This window comes from Neofelis nebulosa, chromosome 3 (assembly GCF_028018385.1).
Source record: "Neofelis nebulosa isolate mNeoNeb1 chromosome 3, mNeoNeb1.pri, whole genome shotgun sequence".
NCBI lineage: Eukaryota > Metazoa > Chordata > Mammalia > Carnivora > Felidae > Neofelis > Neofelis nebulosa.
Window position 1 is genome coordinate 165,069,198 of NC_080784.1, and position 19,675 is coordinate 165,088,872.

Here is a 19,675-nt window from a genome sequence, read left to right on the forward strand (position 1 = left end):
CGACCTGGAGCCTGCGGAGTCGGTCTCCGACGTGTGCGGGGCTGCAGCGGCCTGACTTCCAGGCGCAGGCATGTCCCCGTCGTGGAGGGAAAAGCGAGGCGCTCGGCCCGGAGCACGTGGCCAATGGCGACCGGGGGTTCCCACGTGCTTGGTTCCAAGGCCCCCCAATTGGCTGCCCCTTCGGATAGAGGGCATGTAAGTTCCCTGCTCCCCCACCCCCCGCAGGACAACTGCTTCCGGTGGGTTTTCGGACTTGGCCCCAGAAACCGCTGAGGTGCAGGGGGTGTTGTCGGGAGAGGAGAGCAGGGGTCGTAGAGAAGCCTGTAAAACCCCAGACCGCCCTTTCCTGTGCCCTTTTAAGGTTGACGCAGTGCCTTAAGAGGCTAACACAGAAGGGTAAAGTAAGTCTCCATAAAACCCTGGGACGAGACTGTAAAACTCCTCTCTGGATCCTGTCTGGAGTCACAGATCGCCAGAGGAAATTTTTCTTTCGGTTCAAGCACCCTTGTGATATTTTAACACATCTCAGAGCACAAATGGTGGATTCAAACTTAACATTGATGGTACATTCAGTTCAAGTGTTGGTGTTTGTCACTGAAGGCAGGAACAGCCTATGAGAATGAGACTGTAAATTGAGAACATCTGAAGACACTGGCTCACAAAGGTCATAAAGCCTCTGGAGCCACACCTCACTGGGTAGAAACAACAGGTCCAGAATACTTGAAATTGACCCATTTTTGGTCACCCCAGGGCTGCTTCCATTCCTTGTTTGGGTGAGCATTATGGGCCCTTGAGCGAACGGTACTTAGACAGTTATGTAGAAAGAACTATTGGAGCATATCATCAACAGGTGAAAAACACATGATCTTCACTTCCTAAATAGCCTCGCCATACCTTTCTACCAGGGGTTGGAGCATCCATCAAAGTTTTGAGAAGAAAACATGCATTATGACCTCACTGGGAAGAGGCCTTAGAACGACTGCTAACACTGCCCTCGAAATAAAAATCTTCCTGGATTCACATGAGACACACCAAGCTAGATCCGGATCAACACCTACATGATAGTGAGAAGGCCATCCATACGAGTGACCTCAAGTTGAGGATTCCCAGGCTCCAGAAGCAGATGACACCATGAAGTAGGCAGCTTTGTCCAAGATCTTGAATCAAGAATGTTGTCTTCATTTATCTTCCCTTGAAGCCTCTCTCCCAGACTTGGGAAGTTCTGTGACCTAGAAATTAAAAACAAAAACAAACCTCTTTTATTTATAGAAAGATTGGGTGGAGCTTGCTTGTCTTAATCTTGTCTCCCTCTGTCCCTCCACTATGGGCTCCCTTTCAAACTGTGTCTTGCTTCAGCTAACCGTTATTGCTTTTTCAACAATTCTAGCACAATCCCAGTACCCACTCCCACCCCTCTTCCAAACCCTGGCCACCTTAGCTAATTTATCTGACTGCTGGTTATGTCAACACCTAGATAACGCACAAGAACCTGAGTTAGTTTTTGTTCCTGCCCATGCAAGCACCTGGTGGACCCATTCTGGACAGTGGATGCATAAAAGGGAATGGTATCCACAAACAAGAGGACACAATCACTTTACTTCCTCCTATGGTAGAGTACTTTGGCATTGGGAAACTTCTGTGGAAGCTCAAGGTCTATCATTAACTCAGGTGAGCCTTTTGGAGGGAAATTTTTCTGTTTGCATTGAAAACAAAAATGGCACTGGACCCTTCCTAGGTGACGTACCAAAACAATACTGTAATCAAACAGTATGGTTTGATTCCACAGATGGCACCTTCAGACCTTCTATAGATGTTGCAAATGAGTCCAAGACTGATTATTATGATGCAAATGTTTGCCTAGTCACTGGACAATATTCCTGGTTTGCAGGCCACATGACCGGGACCTGGAACAGCTCACCTTTTCCCCTAGTTGGTCTGCCCAATACCCAAGACTACATATGGGTGGACCAAAATTCTGGAATGACCTGGTTAGGTAATGACACCTATCTCTATAGCTGCCAGAATCAAACCAAAGGTCTTCTATACCAGATATTTCGCAACTTGTTTTGTTCTTATAGGCTGACAGAGGCACATGGTAAATGGAGATGTGCAGATGCCAACATAACTAATGACAAAGGTCATGGTGGACACCCGATGCCAGCCTGGTGGGTCACACGTTCCACTCTGACCTTGTCCGTGAACAACTCTGGTCTTCTTATCTTATGTGGTAATAAAGTATATAAGGAGTTCCCACCTAACTGGTCAGGGCGATGTGGACTCGGATACCTGGCACCTTCCGTCAGCCAGTATCCCGCTTTCAATGGTAGCCAAATTACAGATGTGGGCTCCTTAATACATAAAGTAGCACCACACAGACGTACCCAACGAGACGTCATAGACCATCCACCTGTTTATCACAACCCCAATTCGTTAAGGGCCCTTTTTTGAAGATTGGGAACTTCTGATCTAGAAGAAGCAATTCTAAACATTTCCAAAGCCACCGAACAAGGATTGGCTGCCACAGTGCAGACCTCAGAGGCGCGCCAGTCAAGAGTTAGCAGCTTACTCTGCCCTCCAAAATCACCATCTCGATCTATCGGCTGCTCAACAAGGAAGACCGTGTACGGTCGTTGGCAACCAGTGCTGCCTGTATGTAAACAAGTCAAAAGAAGTGAGGTTTCTTTTGAACAGTGTGAAGGAACGGATCGACAGTCGACGTCAAATGAGGGAATTAGCCTTTAATTGGACTGACCTCGTCTCAGGAGTGAGAGACTGGTTCAGTGGACATTGGGGCCACGTGTTTGGATTTGTTCTGCTCGACTTCATCATTGTTCTCATCTGTGTTGCCGTTCGCAGATCTCTCACCTCCCGAGTTCCTGCCCAAGTGTCCTCTTCGCAGCACTACACGGGGCTCCTTGCCTGTGGAACTTCATGTGAGGTTTCAAACAAGGAAACCAGGGGACCAGCCCCACCGGAAGGGCATAAAGACTCCTTTGCACTGACAGCAGCTGCAGAAGGAGGCCTACTTCAGACTTCTCTTTGATGAGTAAAGCAGGCCTTTCTGAGAATTCAGCTGTCCTAACCCTCTCTCCAGGGAGCCTTGTGTAAGGGAGGAGCCTGACTTGGTATCTGGGCATCCGAAGAATTGTGTAAATAAGTCCTAACTGCACCTTCCGTACTCTCCACTGAAGCCTTAATACCCACGCCCCATCCCATTAAGCTGGTATGTAAAACCTTATCCCTGGCTATTGAGTGGCGGCCTTTTACATGCTTCCACATACATATATGATAAATGTTGCTCCTATCAATCTGTTAATTCATAGGCCCTCAACCATTTGAACCTGTATGTTTAATAACTGAAGACTTTCCCTTCAGGAGGAAGCTGTAAACCATTTAATAGCTGGGAGGATTTGATGTGCTCTCCTGATTGCCCGTGTACGTTTACTCTCCAGTCTAAAGGGGAGGTTTGTCTGGGGTGAATGGTAGCCGTCTGATTTCCCATGGGCAGAGGCAGGGGATAGGATTGTAGAGACAGGGCAGCATTTACTGTATTGAACGCGTCATCTGCCCAGTCCTGTAGTGAGGTCCTTACATTTTTCTATAGAATCCTCTCCAGTTTGTAGGTGAATAAACTCAAAGGGTAGATGACATGTTAAAGATTACATTATTACTAAAAACAAGAGCAAGGTGCACAACAGGGTATCTGGTGCACTGCCATTCATAAAGCAGAGGAAATAAAGTATACATGTGTATATATGTAGATTTACTCAGTTTTGCAAATAGACCGTTCAGAAAGGATAAGTCAGAAGCTAATGAAGGTGATTACATATAAGAGGCATGGGCAGTGAGAGTCTCACCCCCTTTTTTAAAAGTTGAATATAAACAAACTGATGAACATTTTAGCAAATTGACAACTTTTTCATAGAAAATAATTCTTACAAGTTATGCAAAATAAACCCAGTAATTCTGGGTACATCTTAGGAGTGGGTTTATTGTTCATAGTAGTGTTGTCAAAAGATTGAAGAAACAGCCTAGTCCAGTGAGACAGAGCGTAATAACAGTTCCCTCCCTGTGTGTGTTAAGCAAAATGTGGCTGAACTCTTGGCACTGAAACTAGAGAAGCCACTGGAAGATAAGCATGCAGGGCTCAGCATCCGGTGTGGTATGTGGATCATAAGGCAGATGACGGATGCAGGGTGCTATGTTAGAGTGGCACGAGTGTTAAGCCATCAAGGGAAAATATGGGGAAAAGAAATCTAGATTCATAGTAACCTCAATTTTCTTCTGTAAAATGGAATTAAACAGTAAGGGTGGGTAGGGCCAGTACTGCTTACTTACCTTTTTTGGCCATAAAAATGAGTCTGTTACTAATTTCATAATAGAAGAAGGTTGATAGCCACTGGCCCTTGGATTCAGTGTTCATAGTCAGTGTTAAAGAGGTTTAAGACAAAACTAGATTATTTGTTTGCTTGTGTGCCTGCTGTCTGCTCCCTGCCAGAATGTAAGCTTCACAAAGACAGGTGTATTTGTGGAATCACAGTGAAGAGGGTTGTGGTGAGATGAAAGAATGCGTGCAAAGCCCTCACAGTTGACCATGGGCATTGCTTTTTTTTTTTAATTTTTTTTTTTCTTCAACGCTTTTTATTTAATTTTGGGACAGAGAGAGACAGAGCATGAACGGGGGAGGGGCACAGAGAGAGGGAGACACAGAATCGGAAACAGGCTCCAGGCTCCGAGCCATCAGCCCAGAGCCTGACGCGGGGCTCGAACTCACGGACGGCGAGATCGTGACCTGGCTGAAGTCGGACGCTTAACCGACTGCGCCACCCAGGCGCCCCATTTTTTTTTTTTTAATTTTTTTTTTTTTTTTTGACCATGGGCATTGCTTAACTAAATGTAAGATTGAGTTCACCTGTAGCCAATATGAGTCTCTGGCAGATTTGAACTTTTGCATTGACGTTTGTCAGGTGTAAATTTGAAAACTTTTGAATAAAGTTGATTATAAAAGTTGGAGTTCTTGTTCTGGCTTGCTTTGTTCCCTTCAAGTAGTCAGGTACATCCGAAACCTCATACGTACATGCAAATGTATTTATTGAACGCTTATTCCACAATGCCAATGACTGAGTGAAGGGAGAGTGCGGTCATTGGCATGATAGAAAATGTCTGTTGGAAAGATAGTCTTATCAAATAGCATGAATGGTTCTGAAATATGTTAAGCCCCACATTATTGGGTTAGAAGATAGGCTTTCCTGCTTCCATATTTAAAGTTTGTAGGGGATGGACGGTCCTAGAAAATAGTTTCAAGTTTACTAATGATGGACCCAAAGACATTTTTGATATGTGAAACTTACAGGGAAAATATGCATTATTCAGCCGAACACAATACATTGGTTGGGAAAAGAGTTCATTATTTATTAGCCAACTCAAAAGGCTCACCAGGTGTTTTAGCAATTCACTGAATTATTTATCAACATTTACTGAGACTCAAAGATGCCACAAATCAAGAGCCATTGTAATCAATTCTTTTAGTATTAACACTAATCCTCCAAATGATTGTTACAGTGGTGAATGATTTCAATGTCTTAAATCTACAAATAGGACTAAGGTGGCTCTCCAAAAGACCTTGTTCTTAAGTGTTTTGTTTGCCAATTGATACCATTTTAGAAGTTTTGGTAGCCTGAATTGAAAACATCAAAATTGTGCAAATGTCCTGTTTCTTTTTAAAGTTGAACTGTCAAAATTGTAGCATTAACAGTAGATCATGCCACTGCAATTATCACTGTGGCCTTTACGTGGTGGTTTTCTACTTCTCTGTTTATTAATTGAAATTCTACTGCAAGTAAGATTTATTTCAATCATTTTTATCAGTATGGACTCTTGAATATATACATTGTTCTTTGGTTGTAATGCAGGACTGTCATTTTTACTATTGCTCAAATTGTCCCAGCTATGTCCTCTGAGGGCTCTTTCAAGTTGGCTCCCGCATCCTTTTGACATATTCCTGTCCTTTGTTTTGTTTTATGTTTCACACTTCCTTCCTGGAGCATCAAGATGCTCCAGCCTCACCTTATGGTTTTCCTGCCCAGCCTCAGGACCCATCATATTCCAAGGAACCATGGTTCCTTTTCCTGATAATGCTATTGAGAAACCAAAAGCAGGGTACAAGGTATGCTCATTGCCACTGCTGTTAGGGTGCCCACCCTTGATGGACAAAGCTAGAAAATCTGTGTCCATGAATCCATGTATATGCGTTGGTGCCTATATTTCTGTTTCTAGACGTAAAATAAATTAGTTCATACTGATTTCTTCAACTCCTCTGTGATGTGGAGAACAAAGGCAAAAGAGATACAGAAAAAATTAAACTTCCTTATAACTTGCAGCCCATTGACAAGTACTTGGGACAGGCAGAGTGACCTTCCTCAAGGAGCTAAGCTGTCTGGATGTTAATACTTTGCTAGAGGAAAAAGGCAACTTTAGCTTGACATTAGCCCAACCTCCAGGATCATGTAAAAAAAAAAATCCCTTTAGAAACTTCCTTTAACTCTACCCACCCCACCAAGATATATGTTAGCGATCATCCTCCATGTACATGTATATGTATATGGCCCACTGATACACATCTGAAGGGTCTCATGACTAAGGTTTTGCTACAGTAATAAATTACCTTTTCCCAGCAACACCCAGCCCCTCAAGGTCCTGGAAACCTTGCTTCCAAATTCCTTAGAGACTTATGCTATCCCTAACCCCCTCCTAACTTAAAAGTGTATAATCAGCCACTCCTCACATCCCCAGTGCAGCTCTTTCTGCCCACAGGTCCTGTCCCCTTTAGGAAGACCAACTTTTTGCACCAAAGATGTCTCAAGAATTCTTTCTTGACCACTCACTCCTGAACCCCAGCTTTTCACGTCAGTCTTTTTTTTTCCAGAAACAATGAACTATTTTATCATATACAAACAGGTATACACACACACATACATATATATATCATAAATGAATAGGTATGTAGATAACCTCTTTAAAAGTTGATCCATCATTGGGATCTAGATAATCTAAGTACAAAATGAAAGTGATCAAGAAAACCACTTAAATTACTTAAAGGAAATGAAGTCAGTTCCTCACTCAATTCTGTGTTACACAGATGGAAGACTGGGGAACAAATACTTTTTATTGTGATGATTACATTGTGACTTTATAGAAGATAGAGTATTTAAATGTAGCAGTCTTAACCAGCACTCCTGCAAAGGAATATTTCAGGAGGAACAGTTGCATTATTACCTTGCAACAATTTTGTAGAATGTAACTTTCAAACCAAGAGATCTGCAAAAATCAAAGATTAAGAGGATGTCCATTGAGCATTAAAAAAAATTATAGCACAAAGTAATAACAACTGTGAGAAAACATGTATAATAAAAATAATTGTTGGGGCGCCTGGGTGGCTCAGTCAGTTGGGCGGCCAACCACAGCTCAGGTCATGATCTTGCAGTCTGTGAGTTTGAGCCCCGCGTCAGGCTCTGTCCTGAGTGCTCAGAGCCTGGAGCCTGCTCCCGATTCTGTGTCTCCCTCTCTCTCTGCCCCTTCCCTGCTTGCTCTCTGTCTCTCTCTCCGTCAAAAATAATAAACAATGAAAAAATTTTAAAAAATAATTGTTAAGGAAAATGTGGATGATTTTCTCAATTTTCCAAAATTTCCAAATTTTTCCAAATATTATTATATTTTCAAAATAATCTATTTTTGAAGGAGATCCTTGTGGTGACATAATTCCGTGTCTTGCTTGTGACGGTGATTACATGAATCTACACATGACAAAACACATAAAACCATGGAACACTGTCATGCATATACCAATGTTAATTTTCTTTTTTCTAATTTTTAATTAATATTTATTTTTAAGAGAGTGAGCATGCAAGCCACAAGTGGGGGAGAGGCAGAGAGAAAGGGAGACACAGAACCTGAGGCAGGCTCCAGGCTCTGAGCTGTCAGCACAGAGTCTGACTTGGGGCTCCAATACACAAACTGTGAGATCATGACCTGAGCAGAAGTCAGACACTCAACAGACCGAGCCACCCAGGTGCCTCCCAATGTTAATTTCCTGGTTTTGATATTATAGTTTTGCTACTGGGGGAATGTGGGTGAATATTTTTGCAACTTTCTGTGAATCTATAATTCAGAGTAAAATGGTGGGCTTTTTTTTTTTTTCCAGAGTAAACGTTTGAACGAGAATTTTAAAACGATACTTTTGTCCTTTCGTAATCCTGTATGTTTTCTTCATCAAGTTCAGCAATTTCCTAATTATCTGCTTATTTACTCATCCATTCATTCAACAAACGGTAGTTGAGTATGTGCTAGCCATTGTTTTAGGTCCAGAACACACGGCAGTGAACAAAACAGAATTAAGGCTCACATTCGATCAAGAGAAGAAAAACAAACAAACAAATCACACTTCAAAAAAGTAAAAATAAAAACAGAGTGATGTGATTATGAGTAGTTGGCAGGCTACCTTATACCCAGCAGAGCAATTAAGTGAAATCTGCCACAAGCTAGTCTTTCAGTTATATGGGGATCTTTGCATACCTTTGCTGGGGATTCAGTTTCCTTACTATAAGATGGGAATGATAATAAAAACAAAATCCAGCTTCTCACCGAATGCCGCCAGCACAGCATTTCATGGAGATTGGCCAGGGTGGCCTACGTCTCCCTTGGGCCTCACGCTGGGAAGCTGTTCATGATCGTAGATGTTATTGACCAGAACAGGGCTTTGGCTGATGGACCTTTGTGTCAGGTGAGGAGACAGGCTGTGCCTTTCAAGTGCATGCCGCTCACTGACTCTGTCGTCAAGTTCCCTCACAGTGCCTGCCAAAAGTATGTCTGACAAGCCTGGCAGAAGGCAGATATCAAACAGGGGCAGCCACGAGATGGGCCAAGAAAATTGAAACCAGAGAAAGGAAAGCCAAGATGACAGATTCTGATCATTACAAAGTCATGAAGGCAAAGAAAATGAGGAGCAGAAGAGCCAAGCTTGAAGTTAGGAAGCTACAAAAAGCAACTCTCCTGAAAGCTTCTCCCCAAAAAAGCAGTTGCTGCTAAGGGTGTGGCTTCAGCAGCTGCTGCAAGGGTGCCAGCAAAAAAGATGGCTGCTGTGGGCAAGAAGGTTCCAGCCTAGAATGTTCCTGTCCTGAACGCTGCAGGCCAGAAGGCAGTGCCTCCAAAGGCTCTGAAGGGTCAGAAAGCACCTGTTCCGAAGGCATCTGGCAAGAAAGCATACAAGCATAAGAGGCTATTATAAATAAGTAATAATAAACGCTCTTTTTGACAAATAATAAACTATCTCACTGGGTTTTTGTGAGATAGTATGAGCTTTGCACACAAAGTGTCAGAAAATGCCTGACATATAGAAGAATTAATTTATAAATGTTAGTTTCATTATTACTTTAAGCTGGGGTCTCAGATAAGGTTTTGTGGAGGAAGAAAAATTTAAGCTGAGGTCCAAAGGACAAAAAGGATCCAGCCTTATGGAGATGGGGGCCAGGAAGAGTATTCCAGGCAGAGGAAACAGCTGGTATAAAGATTCAAGTGGGACACTTCAGCCACTGAAACTAGGTAGGAGAAGGTAGAGTGGTCATGTGCTGTGTCAGCCTGACTAGGGGTTGTGACTTTTATTTAAGTGCTTCAGAAAAGCAATGATCCTTTAAAAAGGATCGCTCAGGGGGCACCTGGGTGGCCCAGTCAGTTGAGCACCCGACTTCAGCTCAGGTCATGATCTCAGGGTTTGTGAGTTCGAGCCCCACGTCAGGCTCTCTGCTGTCGGCGCAGAGCCGGCTTTGGATCCTCTGTCTCCCTCTCTCTCTCCGCCTCTCCCCCACTGGTGCACGCACTCTGTCTCAAAAATAAATAGGCATTTAAAAAGTAACAAAATAAAAAAAATTAAAAGGATCACCCAGCCTGTCTTGCCAAGAAAGGAGGCAGCAGAGACACCAGCTGGAGGAAGGGTTATTTCAGAGGCCAAGGTAAGAGATTCTATACCCAGGATTGTAGAAGTGGAGATAAAGAGAAGTGAGGGATTAACTTTGTGTCAAACTTGATTTTCAAACCTACCGTTCTGCTATTGTGCTTTTCTTTTTCCATTTTATAGATATTTAAAGTTGTAATAGATATTCAGATATTCCAGCCCTTTCTGTTGAGTTCTTCAAAGCAGAGAGAAATGGACTTTTCTTCCACAGATGTGTTTCAAAAATTGTCTACTAAGAATTCTCCATAAATTTAAGCTTTTATATTTAATTTCTTACCTATAGACTATTTGTTTTCAAATTTTGAATCAGTTATCAAAATATATTCATTAGTTTTCCTTACCTTTGTGATTTTGAAAAATCTTATACAACCAGGTTTTCTGTTTCTCTTTTAAATTGGAGCTGTGATGGGGCACCTGGGTGGCTCAGTCCATTAAGCGTCTGACTTCAGCTCAGGTCATGATCTCGTGGTCCATGGGTTCGAGCCCCACGTCAGGCTCTGTGCTGAGCGTTCAGAGCCTTGAACCTGCTTCAGATTCTGGGTCTCCTTCTCTCTCTGCCCCTCCTCCATTTGCTCTCTCTCTCTCTCTCTCTCTCAAAAGTAAATGAACATTAAAAATAATATTACAAAAATAAGTAAGTAAATAAATAAATAAGTAAACTTTAAAAAAGTTTAAATTGGAGTTGCATCTCTTTCTGGATTCTTTTTCACTGAAGCAGATTTCTGCTATACCACTGCTATTCTGAAATGGCTCCATAATAGGTTGTAAAAGCTGATAATAGCCCTCTGCTCTTCTGGGCATTCTTTTATATTCTAATCCATGTGAAATAAAAAATAAATTTTCGGGGCGCCTGGGTGGCTCAGTCGGTTAAGCGGCCGACTTTGGCTCAGGTCATGATCTCGCGGTCCGTGAGTTCGAGCCCCACAACAGGCTCTGTGCTGACAGCTCACAGCCTGGAACCTGTTTCAGATTCTGTGTCTCCCTCTCTCTGACCCTCCCCCATTCATGCTCTGTCTCTCTCTGTCTCAAAAATAAATAAACGTTAAAAAAAAATTAATAGGGGCGCCTGGGTGGCGCAGTCGGTTAAGCGTCCGACTTCAGGCAGGTCACGATCTCGCGGTCTGTGAGTTCGAGCCCCGCGTCAGGCTCTGGGCTGATGGCTCGGAGCCTGGAGCCTGTTTCAGATTCTGTGTCTCCCTCTCTCTCTGCCCCTCCCCCGTTCATGCTCTGTCTCTCTCTGTCCCAAAAATAAATAAAAAAACGTTGAAAAAAAAAAGAAAATTAAAAAAAAAAAATTAATAAAAAAATAAATAAATAATTAAAAAAAATAAATTTTCTCTTTATATTTAGCATTCTCTATATATTCAATTGGGCTTACAGGAAAATAAAAATTGCATAATTTATACACATGTATGCAGTGATAAATTCAAGAGGGAAAACAGACATAAAAATATTTAGCATCAAGTTTCAGAACCTATTTCTTACATACCTGGTCATCCGCTGTTTATTTATTTTCTGTCCCCCTCCATCCTTTATTCCTGTAAACTCACTCTATTTACGAATATGCTGTGTGGAGCACCTGGCGGCTCAGTTGGTTAAGCGTCGGACTTGAGCTCCACTCAGGTCATGATCTCGTGGCTCATGGGAACAATTCTGCCTCCCTCAAGCTCTGTGCTGACAGCACGCTGCCTGCTTGGGTTTCTCCCTCTCCCTCTCTCTCTGCCCCTCCCCTGCTTGTGCTCCTGTTCTCGCTCTCGCCCTCTCTCAAAAAAAAAAAAAAAAAAAAAAGTTACAGGTCTCCATCTATTCAATTCCTTTTTCAAAAGACTCCCAGTAATAAAGTTAAAAGCTAACACTGAAAGGATACTTACTATGTAGCAGGGACTGTTTTAAGCACTCTACATTTTCAACTTGTAATTTTCCCAGCTCTGTGAGGTAGGCACTATTGTTATCTCAATGTTACAGATAGATAAACTAAATCACAGAGAGGTTAAGTAAATTCCCAGTTTCTACAGCCACTAAGGGTGGCAGCCTGATTTACAGGCCAATCTCTGAGGCACTCCCCAATATGGTTTATAACTACACGAATATATACTACATCTTTTGTTGTTTGAAGTATTTTATATTTTTGTGACTGTTATAGATTAGATCTCTTATTGGTCTCTTAGTGGTCATACAAGGATCCTATTGACTTTTATCTTTTTTTTATTGCCATTTACCTATTTTTATATCTCCAGGATATTTTCCAGCTGATTCCTTTGCATTTTCTAGGAATATCACCTACATCACATATGAATAATGGTGCTTTTCTCTTTTCATGTTTCATTATATTAACACGGAATTTCCAAAGCAATATTGAATCATTGTGTCAGTGGGAATACACCTTGAGTCCTGAAGTTAAAGAGGATGTGTCTAGGGTTTCATTATTAGATCAAATTGCGTAAGTGTTTTTAAAACATATTTGAATATATTCATCTTGTCTCCGGTAAGAGCAAACATTCCTTTAATGATGATAGGTAGATCTGAGATTTCCCTCCCATTCAGACTTAAATTATATTGTTAATTAATGAATTAATTAATTATTAATTGAAAGTAGGCTCCACGCCCAACGTGGGGGTTGAACTCATAACCCTGAGATCAAGAGTTGCGTGCTCTACTGACTGAGCCAGCCAGGCGCCCTTCACACTTAAATTACAAAGTGAAGTGCTTTGGCTTAGCAGATCTTGAAAATACAAAAATGGAGTTAATTCAGCTAAATTGGATTTGAAGGTCTAGGAATGCCTAAGTATGATTTAGAGATTATAGGGAAGGGAAACGAGCTTGAGGTGAAACCATGTTTATCAATATACTGTTCAGGGCACTAGTTCTCAAGCTTGGCTGCTCATTAGAATCAACTGGTAAGATTTACACAAGATGCTGATTCCTGGGTCCCATTTCCAGGTAATCTGATATCAGTCTGGAGTGCAGTATGGGCATTGGGATTTTGTTTTTTAATTTTTTTTTTTTTTTTTTTACATTTATTCATTTTTGAGAGACAGAGAGAGACAGAGCACAAGCAGGGGAGGGGCAGAGAGAGAGGGAGACACAGAATCCGAAGCGGGCTCCAGGCTCCGAGCTGTCCGCGCAGAGCCCGACGCGGGGCTCAAACTCACAAACTGCGAGATCATGACCTGAGCCGAAGTCGGATGCACAACCGACTGAGAATGGGGAATTTTTTAAAACATGCCAGGTGCTTCTAATGGGTGGCCAAGTTTATAACCACGAATTTAGGGGAGACTTTAAACCTGTTTCTCCCACTGTGCAATTTCTGGTTATTAGGGTTTTGTAGGCTCCTACTAAAACACATCAGTGTGTACGCCAATTTTCATAGCAGTGTTATTCACAATAGCGAGAAGATGGAAACAACCCAGTGTCCACTGATGGATGTGAATAGATGAAGAAAATGTGGTGTGTACATCCTGCGGGAGATTATTCAACATTAAAAAGGAATAAAAGTCTGCCAGATACTACCGCATGTATGGACCCGGAAGACATCATGCTGAGTGAAATAAGTCAGAGGACAAGTACTGTAGGATTCCACTTGTATGAAGTTCCTAGAATAGCTCCATAGAGACGGAAAGTAGAACAGAGATTACCAGGGGCTGGGAGGAGAGTGGATGGGGAGTTATTCTTTAACGGGTTCAGAGTTTCAGCTTGGGAAGATGAAAAATTTCTGGGAGCTGATAGTAATGATGGTTGGACAACATTGTGAAAGTTCCTAATGCCACTGAATGATACGCCGAAAATGGTAAAAAGTGGTAAAATTTTGTTATGTATATATTCCAACAATAAAATAATTCAAGCAGAAAGAGTTGCCAGTGGTGGGATATGAGCCACCTTTTCCAGCTAGGCTTAGAGTGTTAATGTTAAGGAGTATAATTCAAGGTGGTTTAGTAATTGGCTTAGTAGAGTTTGTCTGGTGGTACTTCCCCACCCCGCCCCCCACCCTCCACACACACCATTTTCAAAGAAGTTTGCCCCTTACTTTCTTAACATTTGGCTGTCATAAAACCTTCCCACGCGTGCAGACAGGTGGAGACGTGATGCTGAAACCAGCAGCACAGCACTGGGTGGCCTATTGTGTGGGACCTTTTGAAGCAAAGACCAGAGGCTCCCGCCTGGACTGCACATGGACCAAACAAAACCGAGACATCAAAATCACCATTTTTATTAAGTGAGACGTTTATCAAGAGGGGTATCATTTGTATCTGACTTGATAATGCTTTTAGTGTTCCAAAGAGAAAGATGAATTGAATGGAAGCATCTCTGATTGCTGTCAATTTTCATGAGATAAACGAGGCCATTTAGAAATGGCCTCGACTGAAAGAAATGGATCACAATATCAGAGAAAGGCTTTGATTCACAGTAGTTGTGATGATGTGCTTCAACAGAAGATACGTGAGCTTTCTTGGCTTGGTTTTCCTATGCAAAAGAATCGTATCCCAAACCCATGTTGGATACAAGTAGCAAATCACTAATATTTAGAATTTCTAAATTTTGAAAGATGCGGTGTCTAGATCTATCAGATACTTCCTCACCAAGCAGAGGATTCTAGAACTGCACTGTTCAGCAGCGTGCTCCTGAAACGTGGCTAGTGCCACTGTGTGTATGAATTTCCTACAACTGCTGTAAGAAATACCACACACGCAAGGGCTTAAAACAATGCATGTTTATTGTCTTACAGTTTGAAATCAGTTTCACGGGCTAACACTAAGCTGTCTGCAGGGCACACGTCTTTTGTTGGCTCTAGGGAAAAACCCATTTCTTTGACTTTTCCAGCTTCCAAAGCTTCCTTCCCTGCAGTCCTTCCTCCATCTTCAAAGCCAGCAGCATAGCCTCAGCTGGAGCGTTATTTTCTTCTGTTCGGCTGTCCAGTCGCTCTGTGTCTCCTTCTTATAAAGACACCTGTAATTACGTTTAGGGTCCACTCAGATCAGCCAGGATCATTTCTCCATCTCAAGATTTTTAGTTTAGCCACATCTGCAAAGTCCCTTTTACCACATAAAGTTCACAGGTTCTGGAGATTAAGATGTGGATATGTTTGGAAGCCATTATTCAACCTACCGTATTGAGAAACTGCACTTTGAATGGAACGAAATTTGATTTTATTGGCCATGTGGATAGTGGCTACCATATTGGACAGTACATTTCCAGACTCACAATAAGTTCTATAGACCCCACTGCTTTACAAGTCATCTAAAAGCCAACATCAGTTATAAAATAAATAAGTCACAGAGATGAAAAGTACAGCATAGGGATTATAGTCAATAATATTGTGATAATGTGTGGTGACAGATGGTACATACACTTGCCATGGTGAGCACGGTGTAATGTATAGAATTGTTGAACCACTATGTTGTGCACCCCAAACTAATACAACATTGTATGTCAACTATACTTAAATAATTAAAAAAAAATGTTTCAAGCTACTCATGACTAAAATGGAAAAAAAAAGGGGGGGGCCAATCCCAGATGCTTAATTTCATAGCCATCTTGAGTTTATTGTTGGTCTGCTCTTCAAAAAAAAAAAAAAAATCTACATAAGTGTGTTCTTTAGAGATTTGGAACACATCATCCCATCGATAGAATGAGGAAAACTCTTAGTGATCCTTCACCATTGAGCAAAATTTAATGAGTATTTATGATGGGCCAGGCACCGACCTCCAAAAGTAGTTCACAGTCTACAACATAACGGATCTACATTGTGATAGCAGGAAGCACTGGGAGCATGAGATCAGAAACTGACCCCAGGGAGGCCCAGGAAGGAATTCTGGAGGATGTGAAACCTAAGTAAAGAGATGGCCAAGCCAAGAAGGATAAGAAAGAACACAGGCAGAGAGAAAGGGGTGAGAAAGCTACTACGAGGAGAGGAGGAAGCACACCCAGAGGAGAGGTTAAGAGAGGGATCTGGGAGGGCAGTAGTGCTATATGACTGAATGTGTGGGGTCAGAAGGGGCAAGGCAGGAGAGAAGGAGGGGGCCAAATCTTGATGGGCCTGGTAGGTCATGATAAGGAGTTTGGACTTTATCCTGAGTGTCAGTTAGTATTGGCTTTAATGCAGATAAGACACAGCCAGTATGTGCCTAAAACAAGGCAGACGATTATCTTTATAGACACCAAGGCTGGTGGGGATTGTGCTCCCTAAAGCACGTCGGGGGCTCAGATTCCTTCCACCTCATTTCTTTGCCATCCCTAGTGTATTTATTTGTTAGGGCTGTCATAAAAAAGTACCACAAACTGGGTGGCTTAAACAACAGAAATTTATTGTCTCACAGTTCTGGTGGCCAGACACCCAGGATGAAGGGGCTGACAGGGTCAGTTTCTTCTGAGGACTATAAGGACGAATCTGTTCTAGGCCTCTCCCACAGCTTCCGGTGGATCTCTAGAAACCTTTGGCCTTCCTTGGTTTGTAGAGGCACCTCTTCCTTCATCTTCATGTTCATATAATGTTCTCCCTGTGTGTGTATGTCTCTGTGTCCAAATTTCCCTTTTATATAAGTACACCAGTCAGATTAGATTAGGATGATAACTTCAGTACAACCTCATCTTAACCAATTTACATCCGCAATGACCCTGTAAGATCACATTCCAAATAAGGTCACGTTCTAAGATACTGGAGGTTAGGACTTCAACATATAAATATGGGGGGCAGGGGATGGACAGAATTCAACCCATAACACCTAGGATGTGGTCCTTATCCTTATGGTCCAAGATAGCACCAGAGACCCAGCCACTATGTTCAGAGGCAGAATCTCCTTTAAGGGCCCATCCTTGCGGGTCCTTTTTCCACACTGACTCAGAGATTTGCTCTGGAGGTACTAACAGATTCTGGTTCTGAGCGATCATTGGAGTGTTGTACTCCTAAAGAGGGCACTGACCATTTGTTAGCAATGCCTCTTCCTCAGACGTAGGGTCAGAGAATAGCTTGGCTGCAGAATGAAGACAGGGAGAGGAAATGTTACTTCTCAGATCATCCTAGAAGGAGTTCAGGAAGAAGAAGAGATTTCAGGACACATTCACAAGACCAAGTTGCTGGGCAATGTGGCTCATTTCCCACAGGTTGACTACATGTACATCCCCCTGCCTTTTGTAATGTCTGTTCTCCTATGGGTTGTGGTTATGTTTGTCTCCTTTACAAGACAAGGTGTTCCTTGAGAGGAAACAAAGCTCCTTTGAAGTCGGAAGGGTCTCACAGAGGTGGGAGAGAGGTTAGGGATTCAAAGCTTAAATCTCAGCTCTAGCACCTACTGGCTGCAGAAATTTGACCTCCCAAAACCTTAGCTTTATCGCCTGAAAAATGAGGTAACAGCATTTACCTTATAGTATTGTTATGATCATTAAAAATAACAAATGCAAGTGTGAGAGCTCTCATAGATGCTCAGTGGTAACTATCATCTATTATTCATCATAGTGTCTCTCCAGGGCCTCTCTCAGGGCACCTCGCAGAGTAGGTTCTCCATAAATACTCGTTGCCCCAGTGGAAATGTAGACTGCCAGTAAAGCCCTGTGCTATACTCAAGTCTGGAAATTGAAGACAAATTAAAATAACCATCACAGGAGGTACCTGGGGGGCTCAGTCAGTTCAGGGTCCAACTCTTGATTTCAGCTCAGGTCATGATCTCATGGGTCGTGAGTTCGAGCCCTGCAATTGAACTGTCAGCACAGAGCCTGCTTGGGATTCTCTCTCTCTCTCTCTCTCTCTCTCTCTCTCTGTCCCTCGCCTGCTCACACGCACACATTCTCTCTCTCTCTCTCTCTCTCTCTCTCTCTCTCTCTCTCTGTGTGTGTGTGTGTCTCTCAATAAATAAATAAACATTAAAAAAATAAAATAAAATAGCCATCACACTACTATAAAACAAAAGACATTAAAAAAGAAAGTTTTCAAATTCAAGCATTGTAGGGACAAATAATACATCTACTGTAAAAAGTAACACCTGAAGTACATAATAAGTACATGTGCATCATTTTATGTCACAAGACTGGTGGAATAAACAGGACAAAATGGTTTGAGGAATTCCTTACACACAGGAGCCGGATCTGACTCAGCCTTCTGATGGCAGGTGTAAGGGCAAACTCTCTCAAACACAGCTGTGACAGCCCAGAAAAGACCTCTAAAAGAGAATTAAGTGTGACCTTGGACCAGAACAGATAGTAAACTACATGTAATGGTGCTACACAGGTATCTTTTCATATGATTTGGGGCTACATATTTTATGGTGTCTCATCATAGGAAATGTCTCCCAAAGCATATTTTCATTGCTAAAAGTGCAAGGTCAAAAGAGCTGGGTGTCTTACCTACATGTGGGAAGATGTGTTTTGAATTTCTAAAATGCGATTATACACAGATATTTTTGAAGAGCAGTCCAGCAATAAACTCAAAATGGCCTGTCTGATACGGAGGATCTGGTATTGGGCTCTGGATGTCTTCCAAAGCAGTACTATCAACAGGACCTCCCACGGGGATGGAAACGTTCTGTATCTGTGCTGTCCAATTTGGTGGTCACTAGCTACATGGCTAGTTAGATCAAATTTAATTAAATCAAAATTTCAGTTCAGTGATGTACTATAAAGGGTCATTATACAGCAAATAGTAATGAAGACTGGGTGGTCTTGATGCAAAGATAGACAAAGCAAATGGATCAAACACAATAGCAGTGCAAAATAGGTCTACACATGGCTACCTGATTTATGACACTGCAAGTGGGGAAAATGATCTTTTATTTTTTTTTAATTTTTTTTAACGTTTATTTATTTTTGAGACAGAGAGAGACAGAGCATGAACGGGGGAGGGGCAGAGAGAGAGGGAGACACAGAATCTGAAAGAGGCTCCAGGCTCTGAGCGGTCAGCACAGAGCCTGACGCGGGGCTCGAACTCACGGACCGCGAGATCATGACCTGAGCCGAAGTCGGACGCCCAACCGACTGAGCCACCCAGGCGCCCCGAAAATGATCTTTTAAGTTAACACATTGGATTAATTGGATATCCACATGGAAAAAAAAGCATCTGGATCTACTTCTAAATCCCACCACTTACAACAGTCAATTCCAAATAGTTTAATGGGCAAATTAAAATAGTAAAATTTTTAGAAGAAAACACAGGAGAAATCTTAATGACTTGGAGTAAGCAAAGACTTCTTACATCAGAAACAGTCAACATAGAAATCAACAAACTGGAAGATTACAATGAAGAACTTGTTTATTTCTCAAAAGACTTCATTTACTAAAAGAATGAAAAGAAACGCAGAATTGAAGAAGATATTTGCAACACATATACCTGACAAAGGATGCATACAAGAAAACCGCTTACATATCAACAGACTGTGGTATATGTGTCCAATGGAATACCACTCAGTAATTAAATAGATCACTGACGTATGCAACAACATGGAATGAGAAATACAGTATGCTGAGTGAAAGCAGGCTTACACAGGAGTACACACTGTTCAATTCCAGGATTATGAAATTTTGAAACACATAAAGCTATATAGTGGAGAATAAATCAGAATGGAGGTTGTGCCCAGGAAAGTGGAAATGAAGATTGACTGGGAGGAGGCATAGAACTCAAGACTCACTTGCTCAAAACTCAGCAAATATACAATAAAGATTTGTGAATTTAATTTCACATAAGTG

The 19,675-nt window shown here is 42.1% G+C and overlaps 1 non-coding gene and 1 pseudogene across 1 annotated transcript; both read left to right on the forward strand.

Annotated features, from left to right (window-relative positions):
* The first annotated feature begins 348 nt into the window (after nt 1–348).
* Nucleotides 349–470, forward strand: LOC131508264 (small nucleolar RNA SNORA26). The gene has a single exon (XR_009259962.1). It is a non-coding gene; the product is annotated as a small nucleolar RNA SNORA26 (small nucleolar RNA).
* A 661-nt stretch (nt 471–1,131) lies between these two features.
* On the forward strand, nt 1,132–9,283 carry LOC131508081 (large ribosomal subunit protein eL14-like; annotated as a pseudogene).
* The last annotated feature ends 10,392 nt before the right edge of the window (nt 9,284–19,675 follow it).